This window comes from Triticum urartu, chromosome 2 (assembly GCF_003073215.2).
Source record: "Triticum urartu cultivar G1812 chromosome 2, Tu2.1, whole genome shotgun sequence".
Taxonomy (NCBI): Eukaryota; Viridiplantae; Streptophyta; class Magnoliopsida; order Poales; family Poaceae; genus Triticum; species Triticum urartu.
In genome coordinates, this window is record NC_053023.1 from 413026886 (window position 1) to 413046526 (window position 19641).

A 19641-nucleotide genomic window follows, 5' to 3' on the forward strand; every position below is an offset into this window, starting at 1 on the left:
TGAAGCGGGAATTTATGTCCGTTCTGCTCTTGTTCAACAACGAGTACGGCGCTCACCACCTGATGTGTTGCTGATATGTATAATAACATCGGTTCACCGGAGTTTGGTGCGGCCAGGATTGGATTGCTCGCCAGAAGGGTTTTTATTTCTTCCAGTCCGGCTGTTGCCGCGTCCGTCCACTCGAAGTGGTCGGTTCGCCATAGAAGGCGATAGAGAGGCAGTGCCTTTTCTCCTAATCTGGAGATAAAGCGGCTTAGAGCTGCCATGCAACCTGCGAGTTTTTGAACCTGCTTGAGGTCTGTTGGCTTAGCCAATTGTGACAAAGCTCGGATTTTAGATGGGTTTGCTTCGATTCCTCTGTTGGAAACGATAAAGCCCAACAGCTTTCCAGCGGGGACGCCGAAGACACACTTTTCCGGGTTGAGCTTAATGTCATATGCCCTGATGTTGTCGAATGTAAGACATAAGTCGTCTATTAGTGTTTCCACGTGCCTGGTTTTGATGACAACGTCATCAATGTAAGCTTCTACTATTTTTCCGATCTGTTTCTCCAAGCATGTTTGAATCATGCGTTTATATGTGGCGCCGGCGTTCTTGATCCCGAAGGGCATGGTATTGAAGCAGAATGGCCCATATGGGGTGATAAATGCTGTTGCAGCTTGATCGGATTCCTTCATTTTGATTTGATGGTATCCGGAGTATGCATCGAGGAAACACGGTGAGTCGTGTCCTGCGGTGGCATCAATGATTTGATCAATGCGGGGGAGGGGGAAGGGATCCTTAGGGCAGGCTTTGTTGAGGTCTTTGAAATCGACGCACATGCGCCAGGATTTGTCCTTCTTTGGTACCATCACCAGGTTTGCCAGCTAGTATGGATGTTTGATTTCTCTAATGAATCCGGCCTCGATGAGTTTGGTTAGCTCCTCCCCCATGGCTTATCGCTTGGGTTCGGAAAAGCGCCGCAGTGCTCGTCAACTGGTTTAAACCCCTTTAATATATTAAGGCTATGTTCGGCCAACCTGCGTGGGATCCCTGGCATAACCGAAGGGTGCCAGGCAAATATGTCCCAGTTTTCGCGCATGAATTCTCATAGTGCGGTGTCAACTGCTGGGTTTAGTTGAGCTCCGATGGATGCCGTCTTCTTGGGGTCTGTTGGGTGGACCTGGAATTTGATTATTTCTTCTGCCAGTTTAAACAAGGTGGATTTTGAGCATTTGTCGAGGATCACATAGTCCCTATCCACTGTGGAGTATAGCGCGGTTAATTCCTCCGCCGTGAGGTCTTCGGATAGCGCCTCCAAGGCCAGGGATGCGGTTTTGTTTTCAACGTGGAGTGCTATGTCCGGGTCACTGGCGAGAGTGATTATACCGTTTGGTCCGGGCATTTTGAGATTCATATATCCGTAGTGAGGTATAGCTTGGAAGCGTGTAAAAGCATCCCGCCCCAACAGGGCATGATATCCGTTGCTGAAAGGGGCCACTTGGAAGGTTATTTCTTCAGACCGATAGTTCTCCGGCGATCCGAATACCACGTCAAGTGTGATTTTGCCCACGCACCGTGCCTCCCGACTAGGAATAATTCCTCGGAAGGTTGTGTTACTTTGTTTAATGCGGCTCCTGTCTATTCCCATTTTATGGAGTGTGTCCTCATAAATGAGGTTTAGTCCGCTGCCGCCGTCCATGAGGACTTTGGTAAGCGGAAACCCGTCCACGATGGGACTGAGTACTAACGAGGCAGACGCTCGTACTGTTCTGTACTTTGGTTCGTCACTGGCGTTGAATGTTATAGCTGTGTTGTTCCATGACTTTGTTACAGTGATTCGGCAGACTTCATTGAGCTCGCGAAGTGCCCTTTTGCGCTTGCTATTTGAAGCGAATGTCTCGAAGACTGTCAATACTCTTGGGTGGTCGTCTTCTGGGGGCGTTGTTCCGGGTATCCTTAATAAGGATGCCCTCGCCGCTCTTGGCTACCTATCGTAGTATCCAACATGCTCTAAGGTTGTGGGTTCCCATGGTGTCTGTTGTTGTATGTATTTTGCATGGGCCATCGAGCCACCCCTCCAGAACGGTGCCATGCCGCATAGCGGTTTTGTGTTTCTTTACTGTCGGGCTGGGCATGCCACGAGGGTGCGCCCTTTTCGCCTGTAGGGGGAGTTGAGCTAGGACCGACGGTTCCCAATGAGCTGCCTGAGTTTCCCAGGCGCTCTCCATCGCGCTGTATTTTTGTACAATGGTTGCTAAATCAGCGAATTTTAGTATGCGGCGGCGATTGATGGCATTGAGGATTCCTTCGTCCGCACAGTTTTCACAAAACGCTGATATTGCGTCCTCGTCACGGCAATCTTTTACCTTGTCCTTGACAAGGAGGAATATGGCCCAAAAGTGGTGGACCTTCTCCTGTGATTGCTGTTTTATGCTCATGAGAGCCTCTATGTCCGGGCGGGTGGGTGGAATTAGATCCGAACCCCGACCTAACCGGTTTTCCAGAGTCCGATGACCTTCAGGACTAGTCTGTTCGGGTTCCGGAATATCTTCGGATTGTTTGGAACCGCCGTCCGATGGTATGTGCCGAGGGCTGGTTGCGTCCCTTCACGGGTGAATATCCGGCTCTTTATGAATGGCGATCCAAACAAAGTCCGTCTTCGATATAGAAGAAGATTCGCCGTCCTGCTCCACGACTACCGTGATCTGGTGGGTGACTGGTGGAGTTTCAGTTTCTCCCTGATCGGTTTTAGGCCCGACCTGATCGTAATCTGTGACGATTCCCAAAGCGGCGATGCGTTCTAGGAGATCGTTTAAGGATGAAAGCTCGACCGGATCCATCCGCTTGGAGTGCTCGGAGTTTATGCGAAGGGTATTTTCGATGGCCCAAGAGGTCATCGTCAGCTCTATGGCCAAACGGGCGATCATAGTAAAGTCGCCGAGCCGGAGGGTTTGGCCCGGGGCCAAAACTACCCCTGCGGTGATGTTGTCTCTAACGACAAGGCGAGCCATCGAGCCTTTCATCGATGGCATAGTGGAACTCTCAATGAAAGCACCAATGTCGGTGTCAAAACCGGCGGATCTCGGGTAGGGGGTCCCGAACTGTGCGTCTAGGATCGATGGTAACAGGAGATAGGGGACACGATGTTTACCCAGGTTCGGGCCCTCTCTATGGAGGTAATACCCTACTTCCTGCTTGATTGATCTTGATGAATATGAGTGTTACAAGAGTTGATCTACCACGAGATCGTAATGGCTAAACCCTAGAAGTCTAGCCTATGAATATGGTAATGAGTATATGTGTTATCCTTTCCGGACTACCCCCTACGGTTTATATAGACATCGAGGGGATCTAGGGTTTACATGGAGTCGGTTACATAAGAAGGAATCTTTGGTCGCCAAGCTTAACTTCCACGCCAAGTAGAGTCCAATCCGGACATGGTGCAGTCTTCGGTCTTCATGTCTTCACAGCCCATCAGTCCAGCCCATAGATAACAGGCCGGACGCCCGAGGACCCCTTCGTCCAGGACTCCCTCACCTACGCCAGTGGCCGCACCTCGCGGCCGAAATGTTTGAAACTTCTCCCCACTTCTCGAACAAACGGATGAAAACTCACAAACCGACGCACAAATGATCTGTACACCTTTCTTTGCTAGGCTGATAGTAAGGGGCTATCATAGCTAGTATCATGCATGCCAACTAGGCAATTTTGATGAGCTGTCATAGAATTAAATGAAGAAAGAGAGGGTTAAGGATCATATCATGAAACCATATCATAATAAATGCTATGCTACTATGTGTCATGCATGAGACTAGCCACAGTGAGAGTAACTTCAGCAGTAACATCGACTCCAACTCAGCAAACTTGCTTATGTGGCAATAAGTTAATGAGGAGCGAGATAGTTTCAGTAACTTAGCTAGTTACTGTAACATCACATGTCCCAATGTAATATGAGTCTGTAACCTAATAAATGAAGCTTTGCATGACACTACACTTATGTTACTACCCACTATGAAGGTAGTAACATAGTCTAGGGATATGTGTATGTTATTAGTGTATGTTACTCTCCATTGTGGCTAGTGTGACAATAAGTAAAGTACTACATATGATACTACTCTATGATACTATGCATTGGACTAGCCATAGTGGGAGTAACTTCAGCAGTAACATCGAGTCCAACTCAACAAATTTTCTTATGTGGCAATGAGTTAATGAGGAGAGAGTTAGTTTGAGTAACTTAGCTAGTTACTATGACATCACATGTCCCAATGCAATATGAATCTATAACCTAATAAATGAGCCTTTTCATGTTACCATACTTATGAAAGGTAGTAACATAGTCTAGGGAAATGTGTATGTTACTAGTGTATGTTACTCTCCATTGTGTCTAGTCTTAATTAGAGCAAGTACAATAGAGTGACATAAGCAGGCTATAAGGAATAGAATAATATATATGTGCTTATTAGTTGGAGGAAAGAGAAGAGGAGAGAGAAGAGAAGCGGGCTCTTGGTTAGTAGAGCCAGCTGCAACACGAGACCCAAGACACTTTGTGAGGATGTAAGGTGGGCCAACTATTGATAAACTAGTACGTATTTAAAAATTATTATTGTACATGCCGGCTAAGAGGTTGGTTGTATATGACATGGCAACTTCTTATTGCCGACCGTTGGTTGTATTATTAACCATGATCTTAGTGAGGTAGCTAGTACTCCCTCCATCCGGTGAAGAGTGTACATCTAGAGATTTTAGGACAAATTATGGAGTGAAGTAAGAAATGCATTGGAAAAGTGCAAGCCACCATCTCTCTCCTCTTTAATTAACTAACCCTGAATGAGCTAAGTGCATGTAGAAATTAAGAAGACCGTGTGTATATTGTTATTGGTCTTGATTACCGTGTGATGAGAGAGAAGTATTTTTTTCTACTTTAAAGTGCATTGGGAAGATAGAAGTACACTCTTTTGTGGATAACTTTTGAAGCCAAATGTACACTCTTTACCAGACGGAGGGAGTATATCGTATATAGACTAGCTAGTATCATACTCCCTCCTTTTCGGTTTATAGGGCTCAATTCAAAAATCTCACCAACCAAGGTAGATGGTGAGTGGTGGAATACTTTTTGTAGTTTGCAAAAACACCCAATTAATGCTTTTTTTCCTCAAAAATTATGTTTACCAATGTATTAATTGCAATACATGCATGCATAAAGTACATCCATTGGTCAATTTTCTCTCAATACTTGCATGCAATGATTTAATGCACCTTGGAATCTGAACATGTGATGGGGAACAACCAAATTGAGCCTTATAAAATGGAAAAACTAAAATTTTGAGATAATCCTATAAACCGGAAAGGAGGGAGTATATATGCATGATACTAGTATATGATCGGTAATACCTCCGTAATGCGCGCATGCATAGTATCATAAGTTAGTATCTTAGGTTGCCTTATTAATTGCCATGATATCATGATACTTGCATGACACAAAGTAGTACAACATTTAATATTATACGGTATCATGATATGATACCACACCCTCTCTTTCCTCATTTAACTGTGTGCCACATTATCCAAAAAGTCTAGTTGGCATGCATGATACCGCTTGATACTCCCATATTACGATCAACCTTAGGGTGTCCATAGTGGGGGTATCATAGCCGGTATCATGCACTCGGGAATAACAAATATGATGATGTGGCAAAGAAGCAGTAACATATATATATATATATATAATAAATGCTATACTACTTTGTGTCATGCATGGCCATAAATACGGTCATCTATGATATATACTACTCTATGATACTATATATGCACTATGAAGGTACGTACGTAGTATCATGCATACACTAGTATCATATGCATGATACTATATATAGTATATGATACTCCCCACTATATAAGGCTGGCCATAGTGGTGGTATCATAGCTGACGATGTCATGCACTTGGAAATAGCAAGTATGCTGATGTGGCAAAGAATTAAATATATAGAGAGAGGGTTAGAGTAACATATAGGTAAATACCGTATCATGTTAAATGCGATGCTAATTTGTGTCATGCATGGCAATAAATATGATCTATATATGATACTATACTCTATGTATTATGCTATGCACTATAATTAATTAAAGGTAGTATCATACACTAGTATCATATATATATATGCATGATACTAGTATATGACACTCTCCACTATGAGTAGCCCAAGTATATATAGCCTAACTAAAACACCCACATGTAGTTGTAGTAGGGTTTTTGACTTTAATTAATTATATGCACTAAAATGCAATGCAAGGTAAGTGCAAAGAATGACTTAAGCATAGCAGACAACCTGAAATGGGCCGGAACAATGTAGCTAGTAACTGACGATTTGTAGACCGAAGTGCCGCATCTCCTTTTGGAAACTATGATCCTTCTTGTGAGATGCTCCGGTATGGAAGGTGCGAGCACCAAAACTTGTGCCAAGCTTTACCAATTTTTTCCATGCGATCGTGAGAGCACACGATAGTGACACAATGATTTTCGTTATTTTCCGGACTCTATATGCATTTCCTGAAATTAAAATACCAACAAGGCCTACGCCTCTGGCCGCACCCTGCCGCCGAACTGTTTGAAGTTTTTTCCCGTTTCTCGCACAATGAATGAAAACTCGCAAAGTGACACACAAATGATCTTGCTAACACGCATGTGTATTTGTGACTATATACATACAAACGAGATCTATTTTTTTAATATTTAAAGTTTGAGATTGCTAGCGAGGCCTGCCGCCTGGTAAAATGTACCAGAAAATCAAACCATAGGGTACAATCATGATTTCTTACTGTGGAAAAAAATTGGAGGCGAAACGATGAACTCATGCTTTCATTCGAACAAAAATATGATGTTAGGAAATGTAAATGTTTTCAAATAGCACACGGTTCACTCACGAAAGCCATGTGTCCACTAAACCGTGGCCAATGCCCCCCTCTGCCACGCGCATGATCTGAGTCGTGCGTTCTGATTGGCCAGAACCCAAACCCCATGGATCATACGTCTGCACCGTTGGATTCTCCTTGATCGAATGGCGATCCTCATCCCTTTCAACAGCACATGTAAATGTTTTCAAATAGCCCCTCCCAATTGTTTTTCAAATAGCACACAATTCACTCACGAAAGCCGTGTGCCTACCAAACCATGGCCGATGCCCCCCCTTTGCTGCGCGCGGTCTGAGTCGTGCGTTCTGATTGGCCAGAATCCAAACCCCATGGATCGTATGTCTGCACCGTTGGATGCTCCTAGATCGAACGACAATCCTCATCCCTTTCGACAGGAAATGCAGTCCGGCTAGGAATTGATTTATATGCCAAAATGCATGATAAATGCCAAAAAATGTCTTACATATAGCACATGAGACCTGAAATGCGCCAGCAAATCAAACCCGTGGTATAATTGTGATTGCTTTACGTGGGAAAAATTTAGAGGTGAAACAATGAACTCACGTCTTCATTTCAAAATTAATACGTCTTCATTTAAACAAAATTATTCTGTTTGAGCACACGAGTGCTTAGAGGCACCCATTTTCATAGGCCTTTCTGCGCGCGCGGCGACCGAGGATATTTTTCACCCTTTTCACCTAGGCCGCCAACACCCACCCACCGTCCGTCTGCATTTCACTCAACTAGTCTACCAAATCTCCATCGCCAGCCCCCCTTCCTCAGATCCATAGCAGAATCCTCTCCGGCGCTGCCATGCTCATCCTGGCCGTGTGCCTGCTCTTCGGCGTCAAGCCTACCTCCACTGCCGTTCCCAACACGCGGCGGCCCGCGCCTCGCCATCTTTGTTTTCTCACCAGCCACCCTTGAGCATATCGATGCAGTAATCCTCGCCTCTCCTGTGGTCCGGCCGGGTTTGCATTAAGAAGCATGTTAGTTACTGCTCTCCATAGCGGTGAGGCATATTTCCTCACAATCCCTCTTCCAATTTCGTTCCATATGTTCCCAAATTGGCTATAAAATAACGGATAGCGTATATATGTTCATTATCTACCTTCCTTACTACATATAAGTTGTATTTGTTCGAATAAGTTACTGCCTATTTACAGATCGCGGATGCCCGAGTCACACAAACTTAACAAATTAGCCGTACATTTTCTAAATTATTGCATGCCATGTTTAGAAAGCTTGATACCAAGTTTTTAGTTTTATGCTTATCCTCCTTTCCCGAGTTTCACATGTGTTCTCTATAGGTGCCGAGTAGCAGCGACAACACTCATGCTTCAGGCGATGTATCTTCATCCGATTCGGACAACCCTAGGTCTTCAGCAGATTGTGAGGGATCAAGTAATCTTGAATGGGATAGAGCTGCAGCAATTATTCTTCTGGCCAGGACACAGAGGAACTATCCAAGGAAGCCCACACCCCAGCCTAAAGGTATATATGAAGTAACCGAGATTGATTTAAAGTCTTGGGCTCCAACTAAACCAGATAAAGCATGCACGAGGTTCAAGAGTGTGTGTGTGGATTTGTTGGCAGGGCAAGGCTCAACATTAATCTGCCGGGGTTTTGGAAGGCTGACACAGAAACACGGCGAAGGATAGTCTAGGAGATCATGAATCACTTCAACGTTCCAGAGCAGTGGAGAATGCACGTGGAACACGCTGCACTGAAGAAGGCTAGGGATGCTTGGAGAAACTGGAAGCACGTGATGTACAAGAAGTACTTGAGTGAAGGCAAGGACCCAATCCCTGCATACCCACAAATTACAAAGGAAGACTGGGAAGAATTCAAAAGGGTCACGGCAACTAAAGAGTTTCCTGAGAAGAGTTTCAAGCAATCGGAACTTTAGAAGAAGAACATACACCCCACCGTATGGGTGTGGTAGGATACTATGGCATGAAACTGATATGGGAACAAGAGGACAAAGAAGCAATAGCGGCGGGTGGGAATCTGACCTTTCATGAAATCAGGGGCTAACCGCCAGATACTACTTGCGGGCATGTGGAAAGAGGCGTGATGACGGAACTTATTACTTTGAAAACTAACGTGATGCCGAATTGTATCAAGTGATGTTAGACGCTTCCAAGATCCCTGGAAGGTTCTACAGGAACTCAGGGCCATGTGACATTCTGTCCATTTCTCTGGAAACAAAAGATCCCCCTGGCCGTGCAAGGGGTATAGGTGTTAATGTCCCGCACAAGAGGGCTTTCACACTCAGCAAAGAAGAGATGCTCAACATGAAAAAAGCGAGGAGTGAAATGAAGCAGAATGCAATGTATAAAAGGTTGAGGAAGGAGATTTATCCAGCTGTTCGAAAGGATGTTGAGGAGTCAATGATGATGCAGAAGACTCTAACACTGACAGATAGCCAGCAGATGGTAGGGGAGGCGGGCATGGAGGATGCTGATTATTGCGCGACAACACTACACAAGAGTAGCTGTGCATTAGCTGACCCCAGCGACACTGAGACTGCAGCTGCTCGTGATGATGTTATATCTGATCTATCTGGAATGAAAGATAGACTGAAGGGTGTGCTTACACATTATGAAGGTACATTAAAATGTGCAATAGCCTGGGTTTGCCCACCCTTCTTGGAAGATGGCCTCTTGTTGGACAATGTGCCATTGAAGCCAAGCTGTGTGAAGTGCTACATGACTGAAGTAAAGCCTGTATTCAATGAATTTGCCCTGAAGAATGTCCTAGGAGACTTCGATGAGCAAAGGACCTTGGGAGAAACACTGTTACATCACATCCAGTGGCCACGAAAAGGAAATAGAGTTCATCGATAAGATCCCTGAAGCCCTGCCAAGAGCAACAATGTCGCCCCTCAACCGGTGACGCTCTCCTTGCCACAACAGCTCTCGCAGGCTGATGCATCAACCTGTGATTAGCCGGTTCGACTTTGTGGCGTACAGGCCATGTCATCCTCCGCCCCAAAGCAGCCAATGGCAAGGCCTACAACTGCTGAAGACACACCACCGGTTCAGATGCCGGCCGCTAAAGTAGCGGGGGGAGACCCAGCTGCAGCACATGCTCAGCAGACCAACCTGGTGGAATGGACTGCTAAGCGTCTGATGCTTCGGAACCGCGTGCTTAGCAGTCTGTAGGTCCAGAACTGATTGCTCATCAGTCCGTCGGTCCGCAGTCGCGTGATCAGCATACCAATGCGTTAGCACTTCCTGCTCAGCAAACCAACGCATTGGCATGGCCTCCTCAGCACACCGACAAGTTGGACCACCTGCGCAGAAACCCGACATAGCTTCAACAAATGGTCAACAGTCCGATGCCTCTGCTCCTACAACCCAGCAGTCCGTCACAGCAGCACCGCCAGCTCAGCGGCCCGACATAGATAAACCTTCTGCTAAGCAGTCCGTCCAAGCTTCACCATCTTCTCAGTAGTCTACCTTGCAGGCAACCAGACGTTCTGCCAGAAATGCTTCAAGTACCAAGAAGGAAGTGGCCAAAAAGGATACACCCCCAAGGAAGCACGGCGGGAAAGTGAAGAGGAAAGAGAACGATTGCCTCTTACTTAAAGCACTCATCGCCCAGAACCAAATTAACAACAGCTTGTTTGAATCGGGGAGTAATATTATTTCTGATGCCATGGATGATGAAGAAGTACGTTTGTTGCTTGCTAAAAGTAAAGCAGACGTACTTCAAGCACACTATTACGTCCATGGCCAGCCATTTCTTGTTGGCGAATACTTTGATGAGTGCAGCTCCAGTTGCCGCGAGTTACATGAATATTGCATGGATCTAATGTTAGTAGGTCATCATGGTTTGCTAGTCCACTACAACAAAGATCATTTCCGACATGATGCTGGTTCCATCGATGTGAGTTTCGAGGACTTACATCTCTTCTTCAACTTCAACCTGCTCGATGCCACTCTTTTTGGATGCCTAATTTTTTAAGTACTTAACAAACTCTGATCAACTTCTCCATACAAGGCTATAAATGATAAACATCTAACTGCATTTTATTCCTCTGAGGGGATTGAACGCGCAGAGAATAAAAAGGGAGAGTATGTATTTCATAGATCCTGAATTAGAAAATGGCACAACAATACATGGTAAGGACCTATGGGACTAGGCCGTTAACACGGTCGTCCGTCTCTTCGAAAACACGTCCCATGCAGAATCATTTCTCTGGCCATATCATGAATGGTAAGTCAAGTAAACAACCACACATACACTTATTGTCTTTCAGATTTCGAGATAATTCGTAAGTTCATGGCTTTCTTAATATGTAGCAATCAATGGATATTGGTATTCATTGTTCCAAACAGGAACACAGTTTACTACATCGATTCTCTCAGAGATTCAACAAATGCTCAGGATCTGACGCATCTTCAGCAATTCATGAATAGGTATTGAATTCTATGATATTGAAATTAATTTGCATTCATATCTGGTTCAATAATTGATGTTGTCAAAATTCATCATCATTTGCAATGTGCTCGCGTTGTGGAAAACTAAACCAAGGAACCTGTTCAAGAGGGAACTACCCGTGCAGCACAAGATCATTTCTCCGGTAACACACCGAAATCCGTTATTTTGGGAAAGTTATCCAACAGTCTGCAAATACCTTTCCTTACACTAGTCAAATGTTAAAGCTTCTAAATAAACCTCTTTCTATTTTGTGCAAAGAAAAAATAATACATCTAACACCGGTTAAGTTCTTCCTAACAGGACAAATACATGACTAATTCTGTACAAAAAATTTCAGTGTCCTTAGCAAGAAGCAGGGACCAACCTTTGTGGATATTATGTTTGCAGACACATGATCTCCATCTGCAAATTTGTTGATAGTTGTGACGATCCTAGAGAATTAGTACCAGTAAGTCTATCTTAATTAATATCTTGTACTCCACTCATATGGCACATTCTGATCTTTAAAATACCGCAACTCATATTAACACCGAGGACCCCTGAACGGCTCATGGCTGGTGAATTGCTCATGGTTCAGAGATTTATCAGCGACTTCTTCCTGGATCGCTACATCAATCCCACTAGTGATAATGAATATTTCAGCATGCCTTCTCCTGAAACATTGAGTAAGAGTTAGCTGCTAAACATATACGCATGGATCCATTGTTTTCCATATGATGAGGTCTTCGTATTTCGTACACTATGATTAATTATGTAATGCATATATGTGTGGACAAATCATTGGAATTTAGCTACCATGTGTTCAATTGCAATTTTTGCGAAATCTGATGAATGTTCTTCCTGTGGACACTATTAGTTCAATTAAATATTGTGGCGAATTTTCTTTTTGCATGCCAATTCAAAATGGGATGTTTTTGTTTTTTTGTTCAATTGAATATTGTGGCGAATTTGCTTTTTGCGTGCCGATTCAAAATGTGATATTTTTGTTTATTTGTTCAATGGAATATTGTGTCAAATTTTCTTTTTGCATGTCGATTCAAAATGGGATATTTTTGTTTTAACCTGGCAATTGCTCCGCACACGGTTCAACTAAAAGAGTGTGTGCGATCCACATCGGAAAGCATACGTCAATCGTAGCGGAACCGTCGGTGATACACAGCGGATCACAAATGATTTGCAGTGCTACTATGTGTGCGTAGAGTCTCAGGAACCATTTGTGATATCGCGTTATCGCACACGAGAACTCGGAGTAAACCGTGCCCAATGTAAAATACAATCCCACTCGTAATTTTTCAGGAAACATGTGGGATCCCAAACGAAAAGCACACTTCACTCTTGCGGCAACCGTTAGTGATACCCAACAAATCACAAACGGTCTGCAGCACTTGTATGTGTACGAAGGGGCTCCTGAACCGTTTGTTATAGAACATTATCGCAAACGGTAATTGTTGGGAAACATATGCAATGGAGTCTTGCGTGGCACACGGGTTATGCAGAAAACTCATGTGCGATGGGGCACAAATCGCACACAATTCATATGTTGGCCCATGTGCCTGACATACTATTTCCCAAATGGTTCATTACGACAGACCATATTGTTTCACTACGTCATTAGAAATGTTTAATCACCGATACCACACGTGCGAAAGAATTTAGTGTGTGTTGCATCGCACACGATTACATTTTGGAAGGCCTCTGGATCACTGCTCCATATCCTCGACGGTTTCTGGGTCATGTGGGAAGGACACCCTATCGCCCACACTCACTTGGCGATGGTCCCAAATGCCATTGCGGAAAGGGGTTAAAAACCGTTTGTATAGCACCAACGCGCACCAGTGGTGTTAGCTCTTTGAGAGTCTTGTTCAATTCTTTTTGGGTGTCCCTTAGGATAAAGTGGTTCCCGAGTCATTATACCTCCTCTAGTTGCAACTCTAATAGCAAAATCATGTATGTTATTGTTCATTTCATCTAGCAACTCTCTTTGAGATTTAGCAACTTGTTATAACTGGGTTTGTACCATAGAAGCATGCTTTCCAACATGTCTAACATAATTTGAGATTCTAAATAACAAGTCACTCAAGCGAGCAATCATATCAGAGTTGTATTTCAATTGGTTCATAACATTTGCATTGAAGTGATCTTGTTTTCTAATGTAGTTTTCAAACTCATAAAGGCATTGGCTAGGGTGCATATTGTGAGGATTGCCATTATCATTGATCTTCTTAGAGAATTTACCTCTAGCACCTTAGGTAGTGGTGGTGTATTAAGCCCATATATTTCTTCAATAGGAGGTAAATTTTTAACATCCTCAGCTTTAATACCTTTTTCCTTCATAGATTTCTTTGCCTCTTGCATATCTTCAGGACTGAGATATAATATACCCCTCTTATTCGGAGTGGGTTTAGGTGGTGGTTCAGGAAGAGTCCAATCATCATAATTTTTCAATATGTTATTCAATAATTCTTCAGCTTGCCCAACAGTTCATTCCCTGAAAACACAACTAGCACAACTATCTAGGAAATCCCTAGACGCATCGGTTAGTCCATAATAATTTCTCTAGATCATCTCTATCCTTACATGCAAGAATATGTCTAGTTGTCTCCTCATTTATAACATAACCTTCCGGTACCTTAGGCAATGCATATCTAGGAAGGATAGTTCTAGCAGGTGTTTCAAGATTTTCAGTTTCAAGCTCATCATCAGATTCAACAACATCATGTTGAATTACTCTAGCAATTTGTTCATCAAGAAAATCACCAAGTGGCACATCATTATCATCAAGCAAGGTACTAGCATCATCATAAGTATCATTCATAACAGAAGTAGCATCATCAATAACTTGTGAAATATTAGGATTAATAGCATGTGGTGGTGTTGCAAGTTTACTTATAACAGAAGGTGAATCTAAAGCAGAACTGGATGGCAGTTCCTTACCTCCCCTCGTCTTAGAGGGATAAATCTTAGTCTTAGCATCCTTCAGATTCTTCATAGTGATAAATTGATAATAATCCAAAGCGACTCAACAAATATAGCTATGCTCCCCGGCAAAGGCGCCAGAAAAAGGTCTTGATAACGCACAAGTATAGGGGATCGCAACAATTTTCGAGGGTAGAGTATTCAACCCAAATTTATAGATTCGACACAAGGGGAGCCAAAGAATTTTTGCAAGTATTAGCAGCTGAGTTGTCGATTCAACCACACCTGAAGATTAATTATCCACAACAACGTGATCAGTAGAAAAGTAATATGATAGTTTTGATAGTAGTGACAACAGCAATAGTAACGGTAACAGTGATAGCAATATTTTTTGTAGCAAGTGCAACAGTAATGATAGCAGTAGTAACTTAGCAAGAACAATATAAGATAAATTCATAGGCATTGGATTGGTAATTTGTTGGATGATATTCATCATATGACAATCATAACCTAGGGCGATACGGAACTAGCTCCAGTTCATAAATATAATGTAGGCATGTATTTCGTAAATAGTCATACGTGCTTATGGAAACAACTTGCATGACATCTTTTGTCCTACCCTCTCGTGGCAGCGGGGTCGAAATGGAAACTAAGGGATATTAAGGCCTCCTTTTAATAGAGAACCGGAACAAAGCAATAACACACGGTGAATACATGAACTCCTCAAACTACGATCATCACCGGGAGTGATCCTGACTATTGTCACTCCGGGGTTGCCGGATCATAACACGTAGTAGGTGAATATAACTTGCAAGATCGGATCTAGAACATGTATATAATGGTGATAACATAAACGGTTCAGATCTGAAATCATGGCACCCGGGCCTAAAGCGACAAGCATTAAGCATGGCAAAGTCATAGCAACATCAACCTCTGAACATAGTGGATACTAGGGATCAAGCCCTAACAAAACTAACTAGATTACGTGATGAATCTCATCCAACTCCCCACCGACTAGCGAGTCTACTAAGGAATTACTCACTCCCGGTGGGAGCATCATGGAATTGGCGATGGAAAAGAGTTGGTGATGACGAAGAATGAAGATCCCCCTCTTCGGAGCCCCAAACGGACTCTAGATCTGGCCTCCCAATGAAGAATAGGAGGTGACGGCGGCTCCATCTCATGGATCATGATAATTCTTTCTCCCTGATTTTTTCTGAAAAAAATAGTATTTTATAGCGTCGGTTTCAGGGTCTACGGGGCCACCAGGTAGGGATAACCCACCTGGGCGCGCCTGGGGGGGGGGGGCAGGCGCGCCCTAGTGTGTTGTGCCCAACCAGGTGCCCCCCTCAGGTGACTCTTGTCTCCAAAAATTCTCTTTATTGATATAAAAAATCCTTGCAAAGTTTTGTTCCATTCCGAGAACTTTTATTTCTGCACAAAAACAACACCATGGTAGTTCTCCTGAAAATAGCGCCAGCCCGGGGTTAGTTTCATTCAAATCATGCAAATTAGAGTCCAAAACAAGAGGAAAAGCATTAGGAAAAGTAGATACGTTGGAGTTGTGCAGAATAGGTCTCTAATATTTGATCCTTTTCTAGCTGAGAATTCCAGCTGCCGGCATTCTCCCTCTTCATGTAAACGTTATAAAATAAGAAAGAAACAACATAAGTATTGTGATATAATCTATACCTAATATTAAAAGACGGAGGCTTTCATAGTTCTCCATATGTCGTCTCTTTATATCCATTGATTTTTTGTTAACCACAAAGATCGACGGCTGAGATTTAAAAGAATACTAATCATACTAATATTTTACTTTCATCTGTCCTGGACCGAGCGAGTAGCAAAAGATAGTAGATAGCAGAGTTCGAACCCATGACCTACGATCTGGCAGAGAGGCACCTTCCAAGTGAGATACATATATTCAGCCGGGTTCGTTTTCTTAATAGTCTCACACCGATTCTGCAAACCAAATTCAACCTATTTATATAGGTTTACAAATTGCCTTTCAACAAGCCTTGAGAAAGAATTAACTCCACAAAACCTGCTGATCAATGCATCTGACAATTAAATCGAGGAAAGGAGGAGGGACATCAGTGGAAACTACTCCATCTGTCACGGTGCGAATAGGCTGGCAATTAATCAGGAAAAAAGGAAACTAGCAATTAATCAAGAAAAAAAGGAAAGAGAAAATGGAGTGCTGCTGTTGCTGTGCTTTCCTTGCTACTGTGCACCTACCGGACCTCACCTCTCCCTACATGGCCCAGCGCGGCACTGCCGGTGTTGTTGCTGTGCTCACCCTGGCTGGACACCCCGCGGCCGCAATCTTCTCATGGAGTCCTGGTGGCAAAACCTGCGGCGACAGGGAGAATTGTTAGAAGAGGGAGGCGGGAGAGGGGGAGAGTTTCGTGGCAGGGAGGGGAGGACGTAGAGGAGGAAGATGGAGGAAGAAGGGAGAGGAGTGGTGGAGGAGGCAAGGCAGTGAAAGATGCTACAGCCGCCATTATTCCAAGAAGAGAGAGATGTGGTGGGTGGGTGAGATGTGAGAGAGAGCCAGATGGGTGGGACGGGGTCATCCTCTTTTCCAGCAGCATCGGCGGCTATGTCGGATTCGTGGCGGCTGTGCAGACTGTATGTGACTCGTGGGCATGGTGTGCGTGGCTGGCATGCGGAGGCTCTGTCCAGTCAACATCGTGTGCGACGTGTGGTACATACGCGGGCGGCGAAGCATATTGGATTACTGGCAGGATGCGTGCTTATCCAAAGTTGTGTATGTGGCGTTATGCGTCTCATGGCGTCCGTTCTACGTGTGTGATTGCATTTGAGGATGGAAATCACTAGGCCGTAACTTTGAATGTTTCTTATCCAAAGAAGCGTATATTACAAATTCATTGGAATCCAAAGAAGCATAAACATGTTGATACTACGAATCCCTCAATCAGAGAAAAAATCACGTTGATATGGAAAATTCAAAATTGGACCATAAGCCCACAATACGCAAAGACTGGTCAGCGCCCGTCATCGACGCTTCCTTCTCGGCGCCGGCCGCTGGGCAGAAGGCCGTCTCGCACAACCCGCTGGTCCCTATCGGCATCACATCTCACCATGTCCCGCCTGTCATCTATATGCTCTCCTCTCACTTTGTCCCGATTCCTCGACTCTGACCAAATTCATGGCAATAGGCTACATAGCGATGTGTATAAACAGTTAGGGAGTAGCTCGCCGAGGGAGGGCCTTCTGTTCCAAAGGCCCCAACAAGCTGACCTAGCATGTGATTACGCTAAAAAGGTTCATTTTTTAATTAAAACAGCCCACCTCGATTCTTTGCACGAGAATATATCAATTTATGTATGTTTTAAATTGCGTTGAAATCAGGAAACGACATCAATAACTAAGCAATATATGGAGCGAAGGAATTAAACGGATTTGGACTAGCATGTGTGATTGGATTAGATAAAATTGTTGGCTTTGCATGTAATGGCCGCTTCAATATAAATTTAGCCACATTGTGAGCAATACCAAATTTCAAGATTGTCGCTAAGAGTGAGAGACCTATAATTAATGAATCAATCCTTTCGAAGACCACTAATCTTGCATTAGTAGTCCATTTTTTTAAAACTTCATGAGATAACCTAATCAAAGGGAGGGAGTAGATTTCAACATTGGCGGGTGTCTCCCTGCTACCGTCAGGTGGCACTGTCTGGATGTTGTCGTGTCGCATTGATATACATTTTGGTGGACATATAAATTACTTCTCCGTTCGAATGTTGTCGTGTCGCATTGATATACACTTTGAAGGATATGTCAACAACTTCTCCCATTGCAACGCACGGGCATATGTGCTAGTGTGTAATAATAGCCCATAATGCAATAAATATCGATATAAAAGCATGATGCAAAATGGACGTATCAATGCTGTGTCGGTAATCAAAGCGAAAAATTAGCTTTTTCAAGAACTTGACCGCTGTGGCCGCATCACAATTGTTGATTGGCTCTGCTTCAATCCACTTGGTGAATTTGTCAACAATGACCAAAAGGTGTGTCTTCTTGTCCTTGGATGGTTTGAACAGACCAACAATATCAAGCCCACAAACTACAAAAGGCCAAGTGATGGAATCATCCGAAGTTCTTGAGCCAGCACATGAGCCTGACGTGCAAACTTCTGGCAACCATCACACTTGCGCACAATATCCTCGGCGTCGGCGTGAGCCGTGAGCCAGTAGAAACCGTGTCGAAAAGCCTTCGCCACCAGATACCTTGAGACTCCATTATGTCCATAGTCGCCAGAATGAATCTCATTGGGAGTTTCTCTTTCGTCCTCAGGGGAAATACAATGCTGGAAAACACCTGTGATGCTTCTCGTGTGCAGCTCACCATTAACAATATTCATAGACTTGGAGCGTATGACAATCTGTCGAGCAATGAGTTCATCTTCATGGAGCTTGCCTCAAGTCAGATAAGCCAAATAAGGAACCGTCTAATCTGGTCTAGCATGAAGAGCAGCCACCAACTATGCTTCTGGGTCAGGAATAGCGATATCTTCCTCTAAAGGCAGCTTGACAGAAGGATTATGGAGTACCTTAAGGAATACATTGGGAGGGAATGACTTACGCTGAGAGCCTAGGCGTGACAAAGAATCGACGGCCTCGTTAAGCCAGCGATCAATATTATCAACCAGATAACCTTTGAAATGTCCTACAATATTATTCACTGCCCACCGATAAGCTTCCATAAGGGGATCCTTCGAGTCCCATTTTCCTGAAACCTGTTGATCAACCAAATCGGAGTCACCCAGACACCTGACCCGAATGAGATTCATCTCCTTAGCCATATGGAGACCATGGAGGAGGGCTTCATATTCAGCTGCATTATTAGTATAGGGAAACATGATTCTTACAACATAACAAAAAAATTCACCTCGTGGAGACGCTATGATGTCTCCAGCCCCCGAGCCTTCCAACTGTCTGGAACCATCAAAGTGGACCGTCCAGTACGCATTGTCTGGTGATACGTCCATTTTGCATAATGTTTTTCTACTGTTATTTATAATGTTTTTATGCATAATAACATTTTATGGAGTAATTCTAATGCCTCTTCTCTCATAATATGCAAGGTTTACACAAAGAGGGAGAATATCGGAAGCTAGAATTCTGGACCTGGAAAAACTATGTCAGAGATACCTATTATGCACATCTCCAAATGAGCTGAAATTTTATGGAGAATTATTTTGGAATATATAATAAATACTGGAGAAAAGAACTACCAGAGGGGGCCGCCAGGTGCCCACAAGACACCAGGGCGCGCCACCCCTCCAGGCGCGCCCTGGTGGGTGGTGGGCAACCCAACCCACCTCTGGTGCCCATTTTCTGGTATATAAGG

At 43.8% G+C, this 19641-nt stretch overlaps 2 long non-coding RNA genes across 3 annotated transcripts; both read right to left on the reverse strand.

Annotated features, from left to right (window-relative positions):
- Positions 1 to 11456: 11456 nt before the first annotated feature.
- On the reverse strand, positions 11457 to 14833 carry LOC125537596. The gene is made up of 2 exons (XR_007295995.1): positions 14278 to 14833; positions 11457 to 11996 (listed from the first exon to the last, which is right to left on the reverse strand). It is a non-coding gene; the product is annotated as an uncharacterized LOC125537596 (long non-coding RNA).
- A 710-nt stretch (positions 14834 to 15543) lies between these two features.
- On the reverse strand, positions 15544 to 16976 carry LOC125537595. Of its 2 annotated transcripts, XR_007295994.1 has the most exons (3): positions 16307 to 16891; positions 15815 to 16224; positions 15544 to 15723 (listed from the first exon to the last, which is right to left on the reverse strand). It is a non-coding gene; the product is annotated as an uncharacterized LOC125537595 (long non-coding RNA). The 2 variants fall into 2 exon arrangements; XR_007295993.1 differs by having other exon boundaries at positions 15815 to 16976.
- Between the last annotated feature and the right edge of the window lie 2665 nt (positions 16977 to 19641).